General features: G+C 31.9%; 1 protein-coding gene across 1 annotated transcript in view; it reads left to right on the top strand.

The window, feature by feature from the left end:
- Window positions 1–8467, top strand: part of LOC149494249 (uncharacterized) — a 59517-nt gene that overhangs the window by 40692 nt on the left and 10358 nt on the right. The gene's annotated exons all lie outside the window — the stretch shown is intronic.

Genomic DNA, 8467 nt, shown 5'->3' with positions numbered 1-8467 from the left:
TGGTGGCTATGACAACCTAATTTTTATTGATTAAATCATCTTTTAATGTTCATTTTGGGCAATTTCCTAATTTTTATTAATTAAATCACTTATTAATTTTCTTTCCTATCAATTCTTCAATTTTCAATTAATATTTCGACCCAAATTGTAAATATTGTTGATCCCACAATTGAATGAATTAAACCATTAAAACAAAATATTTCTATCTGTTTTAGCTTTTAATAGTCACTTCTGAGAATATTATTATTATTATTATTATTCTTTTTTCAATAGATTGTGATGGTTGCTTTTTACAAGTTCTGATGCTTTTATTTTTTTTTGGTACAACAAGAGGATATCAGTGTAAACTCAGTTGCCTAAACAACACTAGAAAAGTGGGATTTCCAATAAATAATACCAGTTTTTTTTACTTCAACGGTATATTTGTCTCAAAATTGTTTAATTGAAAATGAAAGCAAATGGGAATGCGATTTGATGGAACAAACTGACTGGCAATTCCATCTGATTTTGACATGTTTCTCTATTTTCATTTCATTTACACTCCCGTTAGGGATTAGCTTACTCGGCTCTTATCATAAAGATTCAATTTATATAAAACTAACCAACACTTATTGAGAATTAACTTATTTGACAATAATTTTAAATGAAACAATTTCTTGAAAAGACAAATATGTAACGACTAAACAATAATAACATAAACATTTGGGTTTTGTCGGCAGAGCCATAACAGAGCACCGTGCATAAGCTGTTGGCCCCCACATTCTTACAAAGTAAATAACGGATCAACATGTGGCTTCTCTTTACTATTATTAAATCTCCAAGCCGTACTGTTATTAGGATCAACGCTGAGTCTCGCATCAGTGGGTCCTTGCTATTATGTCTGTAAGTTCAAGTTCCTATTTTTATTTTCTCCCATTTTTGTTTTTTTATTGTTGACTCTTGAAATTGTTTTATATTTATATACCTACAAATAATAAACATTTTGTGCCGAAACTATGGCTTTTTAGGACTCCCTGAGAAGCGTTTATGCATGTTAATTTATGTGCTATATTATATCTTGGTTGCATGTTTGGTGCTAGAAGAGACAGTCTCACATGCAACTCAGTGATGTTTTAGTGTGTTTGTGTGTATATATATATATATATATATATATATATATATATATATATATATATATATTTTTTTTTTTTTTTTTTTTTTTCTGCATATTGTAATTGATGAAAGAAACATATTCGTAATTATAAAAAAAAAATGAAAAGTATTAAATATGGAAGAACAAAGTATAAGAAAATAATTGTTTTGTTATTCGGTGAGAAATTCTAAGCATGTGGAGATTTATGAAAGATAGAAATTTTAAAATTTCTATACATCTAATATGGAGATTCTCTCCGGTAATTGACAACATTTAATATATGTATTTTATTTATTCCTTAATATGTTTATATTTATTAAAATTAAGTCTTCCTATTAAAAATATATTCATATTGATAATTAATTAGAAAATTAGCTTAATTAATCTAGTGTTTAATTGATATTATGACAATTTTCAGGTGAATTATGCTGCTGTATCATTCAATGGCATCCATGACAACACAGTAGATCATGCAGAGACTGTGATAAAAACCAATTACTATGGAGCTAATTTGCTGACTGAGTAACTTTTGCCAATTTTTCATCGATCAAATTCTATTAGTCGAATCCTTAATATTAGCTCCAGACTCGGTTCTATAATTGTAAGTCAAAAATAATTTTTCTTTGATCTTTTCTACATTAAATTCCATTACCACAATCACAAGACAACACTTTCTTGTTCAAAATCCTGATCTTCTGTCTAAAGGGCCGAACCCAGGATCTGAAATTTCTGGGTTCGTCTTGCCGGTCTCTTATACCACAAGACAAAACACTTGATTATTAGACTATTAATAAGATGTTAGAAGATTACCCTTTGAATAATATGTAAAAGGTTATAGTATAATTAAATATTTATTGATCGTAATCTCATTTTCTAATTAATTTATCCATGCAGAAGATGAGAAACCCTAACATGAAAAAGATGCTACTGAGTGAAAATTTATCAGAGCAGCAAATTGAAGGAATGGTAAGTTTATTTCTTGAAAATGTGAAGAACGGGACATGGGAAAGTCAGGTTTGCCCACGAACATGGACGGACTATGCAGTATCAAAGCTAGCACTAAATGCATATTCTAGGGTTTTGGCAAGACAATACAAAGATTGTGGATTAAGTATCAATTGTTTCTGCCCGGGCTTTACTCAGACGTCTATGACTGGAGGTAAAGGCACTCACACAGTTGATGCAGCCGCTGAAGTTGGTGCCCGGTTGGCTTTGCTTTCTCCTCAAAAAGTACCCACCGGTAGGTTTTATGTAGGGTTTGAACCTCCCATATTGTTTCTAGATTGTAACAAAATTAATTAATTTTTTATGAGAATTACATTATTCCTTGTTTAGAGAAAATGGTTTATAAGTATTATGTTAATTAAATGCTTAGAAGCATTGATTTTATTTCCATCTGAAGCCTACTCCATCTATTTTGTTGCTCAACACAATGAAAGGTAAATCTTTTCTAAATTCACTAAATTATTAGAAAAAACTTTATGGTAGAGAGAATTTAAACATCAAATTTTACACTCTTTACAGTCTTATAAAAAATAAAATACAAACAAACTATTACCTATGTCGTATTCGACAACGGCTTTTTAAATAGTTTTTAGCATTTTGATCGGTCAAAATATTAAACGCTATTTTTTATAGTGTTTGATAACATAGCATTTGAACTAACTTTTAAAGGTTAAGGTACGTTTTATAGAGATGTTCGGTGATAGCCTCGCAAAGTGGGCAACTTTGTTAAGTTATAATTGCATGATTTACATGATTGCATGTTTGTTTTTATATATTTTATATTTTTTTGTGTTGTTTTTGGTTTAAAGTTGTTTTAGGAATGCATTTGAATAAAGTATTGGAGAGGACTTGTTTTTAACAAGAAAAAGATCAAAAATTTGGCCAAGTATGGGAAAGGAGTTTTCTGCCAAGTAAATTTGCGATCGCGAATGAAGTCGCGCTGCATGGGAATAGATGGTAATTCGCAAGCACAACCTATATATGCACGGGCGCGATCTGTATGGCAGAAGGTCTAGAAAGCATCAGGTAGAACTCGCAAGCATGATATTATATTTTTCAAGCTCGAGGAACACAACAAAAGAGGCAAAAGTGTACCAGATCAAGTCAATAAAGGATAAGGGTATTGCGCGAGAAAAATCAAGATTGAGGGAATAACGAAATCCATTTTGTAAAAGATGAGAAGTGGTACGGAGCATAAAATGCAACCACTTTTTGCTTAAATTCCTATATAAAAAAAAAAAGAGAGAGGTGAAAGGTGAGAAGTGGTATGGAGCATAAAATGCAACCATTTTGTGTGATACAAATAGGTTACCTAAAAATACCTTGAGATGAGAAACATTACATGTATGCTAAACTTGTCCTAAGTACTTTCTATTTCGCATTCTAAGAAAGGAGAATTATCTATCTCATGTTTTAAGTTTGGCTAGATTTTTAAACTTTAGATTTTGTTTGCTAGATTGAAATTTTAGATGCCATGTTCACTTATAATACTTGGGTTCAAAATCAAATCAATCTCTTATCTTTTGGTAAATTACTTAAGAAGTTCAAATCAACAAGTAAAATATAAACAGGATCAACATGAGTTCAAAAGAAAAGATGAATGTTTTGCTTAGGGACAAGCAAAGAGCTAAGTGTGGGGGAATTGATAGCCTCGCAAAGCGAGGAACTTTGTTAAGTTATAATCGCATGATTTGCATGATTGCATGTTTATTTTTATATATCTTACGTTTTCTTGTGTTGTTTTTGGTTTTAAGTTGTTTTAGGAATGCATTTCTTCCATCAGAAGTCAGTTGAAGCACCTTTTGGCTAGCCAATCACCTTCATAACTAACATCTTCTTCCTCTTCTATAAATTGTAATCCAAATTAAGAGGAAAGGAGAGAGAAAAAAAAAGATGCAGTATTAGAATACAGTAGAAAAATATAAAGTAATACTTAAAAATAAGTTGATGAGAATCACTTATTATTATTTGTGCAAAGAACATCAAGAAGTTCCTCGAGGTGTGACACCCTCTGGAGGCTTGAGTTTGATTACTTATATCTTTCTCCTGTTTTATTAAAGACTTTTTATATGTTGTTCTTCATCATTTTCTATGCAAAGCAACAATATTATTTGGTTTCATTTAATAAAAGGTTCTTTAAGTTATCTTTTGATCTTTTTAATCAAGTTTACTTAATTATATTCGTAGAAAGAAATAATTTAGTAAAGATCAAAGAGATAGAATTCATTTAGTTGGGTTTGCATGTGAATCTTTAACTTGGTTTGTCAAAGTTAAGTCTATCTTATTGAAATAATCAAGGAATAAGAACTAGGTTTAGTATTTGATAAAACAAGGCATTTGTTTTATGTAGAGATTCATACAATAAAAAGAGTAATTCTGTACCGAGAGGTTGAATTATTCCTTACCACATGTGATTAGATAATCATTTATTGCATGTTACACGTTTTGCTATAGAAAAAGAAAATCTATTGCATGATCAATTCTTCTAAGTATTCTACTATATTTTCATCAATAGAATTAATTTAGTATATTTAATTAAAGTTTAAATAGGATCATAGTTTAACCATTTCATGTTTTATTGCTGTAAACATAAGTATTAAGGATAAGTAGTAAAGTGGGCATAACCTGTTCCTCGTGGGTTCGATCTTTTTATTACTACGTTGTGATACGTATACTTATGGGTAATCAAGGGGTGCAACAAGTTTTTGGCACCGTTGCCGAGGAACAATGTTTTGTCATTTAACGAAAAACTCTTATGTATGATTTACAACATTTTTTTAATAGGTACTGTAACACCCACCGACTAATCCCGGAGAACCAGACGGTGGATGCCACAATCGGTGCCGGAGCACCATCTTTTGTCACTATAAAAGCTAGATCACAAATTAGAAGTGGTTAAATTTTCATAAGGAGGCAAGTAATTAACATTTTGTTTTTTTTTTTCTTTTGTTAACGAAAATAATATTTAAGGAAATTCCTACGAAAATTTAGCAAGAGTTTCCCCTAAAAATTAACTTGCCACACAAAGAAAATATACACACTTCCAATTTTCTCCAAAACCCCAAAACTCCAATTCAACACAACATACCACAAGCACTTCTAAATATCCATCAACTTATTATATACAACCTCCACAATACAATATTTATATACATGCCAAAAATCACCATTTACAAAATATCCTACCCAAAATGTGATATCTACTCTGATGCTCGTCCTCTGGTCTTGAAGAACACCCTCCGCTCCTAACCTGCGCGTGATAAAAATCAACGCGCTGAGTGGAAGACTCAGTGGTGCTAAATAACCAACAATTTAATTAACAATAATAGCCAAGGCAAAACTTAAATTACTCAACTATATAAATACCGAAATCGCATTCATTTAATCCAAATACTTTGAAAGCAATGAGAAGATTATAAATACAAATATGTCTTCATTCTTTTATAGCAAAAATAAAATTTCATTTTTCGTTAAGGCTCATACTCATGCAGAATGAACATAAGCAGATTTGATCGTGGCCTATATTAGCGCCACCCCCATCACATACTCGTGGCCTATGAAAGCACCACCGTGGCCTATGAAAGCACCACCCCCATCACACAATCGTGGCCTATGAAAGCACCACCGTGGCCTATGAAAGCACCACCCCATCACACAATAAGCGCGTTCGCCTATTTATAAGGGCTGATAACCCTAGCATATGATCATAGCTTCACAATAAGAAAATCCATCTCATCATACCACGTTTCAATCATGCATAGTAGAGCCCAAATCAAAAACATTCTTTCACAAAAGCAATAATTATAACTCAAAACCTCTTCATTTAGTACTCATCAGTTCAAAAGTTTTACTCAAAACACTATAAATGTATATATACTTAATATAGTAGAAAAGTACATAAATCAAGAACTTTTCAGCATTTCCATAAACTTGACCTCTGCTGGGTTTTTAACACATAAATTGAGTTATGGGTCTCAAAATTGAATAAAATCAGATTCATTAGAAAGCTAAGACAAAATGATACAAATGTTCAGAAGGAACCACAGCCCAGATCACAGAGTAAGATAGCAAACAAAAGCTCAGAACACAGACCAACAGATCAGACCTGATTCAGCAGAACCAAGTCCAATGTTTCTTGAATTCCTACTTCACCAAACACTCAAATGAAACCAATCCAAAACGAGAGAATTCTCAAGACACAGGGCAACAATTTTTATGAAGAACTCAGAACCTAATCTTATCATTATAGTGGTCAAAATGGGCACTCAATTTAGTAATGCATGTGGCCCGACACAACAGAGTCAGTTTGGGTATTTCAGCCATAAGTTGAGCTATGTATCTCCAATTTGGACACAAGAGGATGGGTTGGAAAGATAAGAAGTAAATATATAACTTTTATGAAGAACATAAAACGTTATTTTGCCATTTGAGTGGTCAAAATGGACAATCATTTCGGATATACAGGGAAGACACCATAACAGAACCAGTTTTGGTATTTCAATCATAAGTTGAGCTACAAGTATTGAAATTGGACATAAGAATATGTTTTGGAAAGCTGAGAAATAGAGCTACAAATTTCATGAAGAAGTCAGAAACAGAGGGGAAGCATAAAGGGGTCGAAAATGAGTTCCAATCCCACATCAGAACACATCTCACATTAAAATTCAGCAATTTCAACAAAACATACAAAGTTCCCAAAATATATTCAAAACCCTAACCATGTAAAAACAACTTAAACAAGTGAAATTATGATTGCACTAACCTTATTAACAAGCTTGAATAAGCTTGGAAAGCCTTACTCCTTCGCTTTCTCTTTACCCTTTGAGGATGGTTCTCCAACCTCTTCAAAGCATGAAAAATCAACATTACAAGCAAAACTTGACAAAAGAAATAGCTGGAGCATGATTTAATGCATCAATAACATATCTAAACCATGAATTCTACTTAACAATTCACAAAACTCAAAAACCACAACTTACTTGCTTCAATGGTAACTTCACTTCTCTTTGCTTTTAATCACCAAACTCAACTTCTACTTCTTAATTCTTAAGAATTAAGTACTAATCTATGGTTTAATTAGGTAGTTTGGTGGTAAATTTGGAGGTAAGAAAATGAAGAAATGAAAGAAAGAGGAAGAAGATGGAGATGGCGTGGATAAGGCGAAGAGAAGAAAGAAATAAGTGTTGTGGTGTTTACTTTTAAGTGCCAAAGTCAAATTTGACTTCCTAAAATCATGCAAAATGTGTGGCTAAGATCAAGTCCTAAGTAATCTCATCCAATGGCTCTAAATATTCCTCAAATAATTCTCTTCTACTTCTTATTTAACTCCACCAATTAATTAAATTAGCTCCACTAAAATAATTCCTCATTTATTTCTTAATATACCACACTAGAAATATTATGCATTCAATACATAAACTCTCCAAAAATATTCATTAAATATTTTCTACCCACCTAAATCATGCAAACATGCTCCAAAAATAGTAAATAAAATATTAACTATGCATAGTAATTTTTTCGGACTAAAATAATACTAAGTCCCGGACCGATGGTACTATTCACAGACCGATAAATCACTATTACCGACACTAAAAGAAAAATCAGTCTGTTACAGGTACCAACTTACTTTTGATTCAAATTTTTACAGTAGCACATATTGAATAACTTATATGCCAAGTACTAGATCTACAACAGTGAATTAGAAGATTATTAGCCTGAGATTGAACATTTTCTTTCAAGACAGAAAAGGAAAAAAAAAGAAGAAATTTAGGAATTATGGCTGAACAAAATCTACCACAGCAAAGGTTGATGGATTGCGTCATTCGAAGCCTAAATGGTTCACAAAAAAGGAGTAGTACGTCCATTAGTAAATGATAACCAATTTGAAATTAAACCTGCTTTATTACAAATGATTCAAAATAGTGTTCAATTTTACAGATTACCAAATGAGGATCCAAACTCTCATATAGCCAGTTTTCTTGAGATATGTGATACATTTAAAATGAATTCAGCGCCAGCGGATGCCATCAAGACAGAAAAGGAAAAAAAAAGAAGAAATTTAGGAATTATGGCTGAACAAAATCTACCACAGCAAAGGTTGATGGATTGCGTCATTCGAAGCCTAAATGGTTCACAAAAAAGGAGTAGTACGTCCATTAGTAAATGCTAACCAATTTGAAATTAAACCTGCTTTATTACAAATGATTCAAAATAGTGTTCAATTTTACAGATTACCAAATGAGGATCCAAACTCTCATATAGCCAGTTTTCTTGAGATATGTGATACATTTAAAATGAATTCAACGCCAGCGGATGCCATCAAGCTACGTC

This window comes from Jatropha curcas, chromosome 8, assembly GCF_041381405.1.
Source record: "Jatropha curcas cultivar XTBG-Jc1 chromosome 8, XTBG_Jcur_1.0, whole genome shotgun sequence".
NCBI classification, from domain to species: domain Eukaryota; kingdom Viridiplantae; phylum Streptophyta; class Magnoliopsida; order Malpighiales; family Euphorbiaceae; genus Jatropha; species Jatropha curcas.
This window is presented reverse-complemented; position numbering and strand designations above follow the sequence as displayed.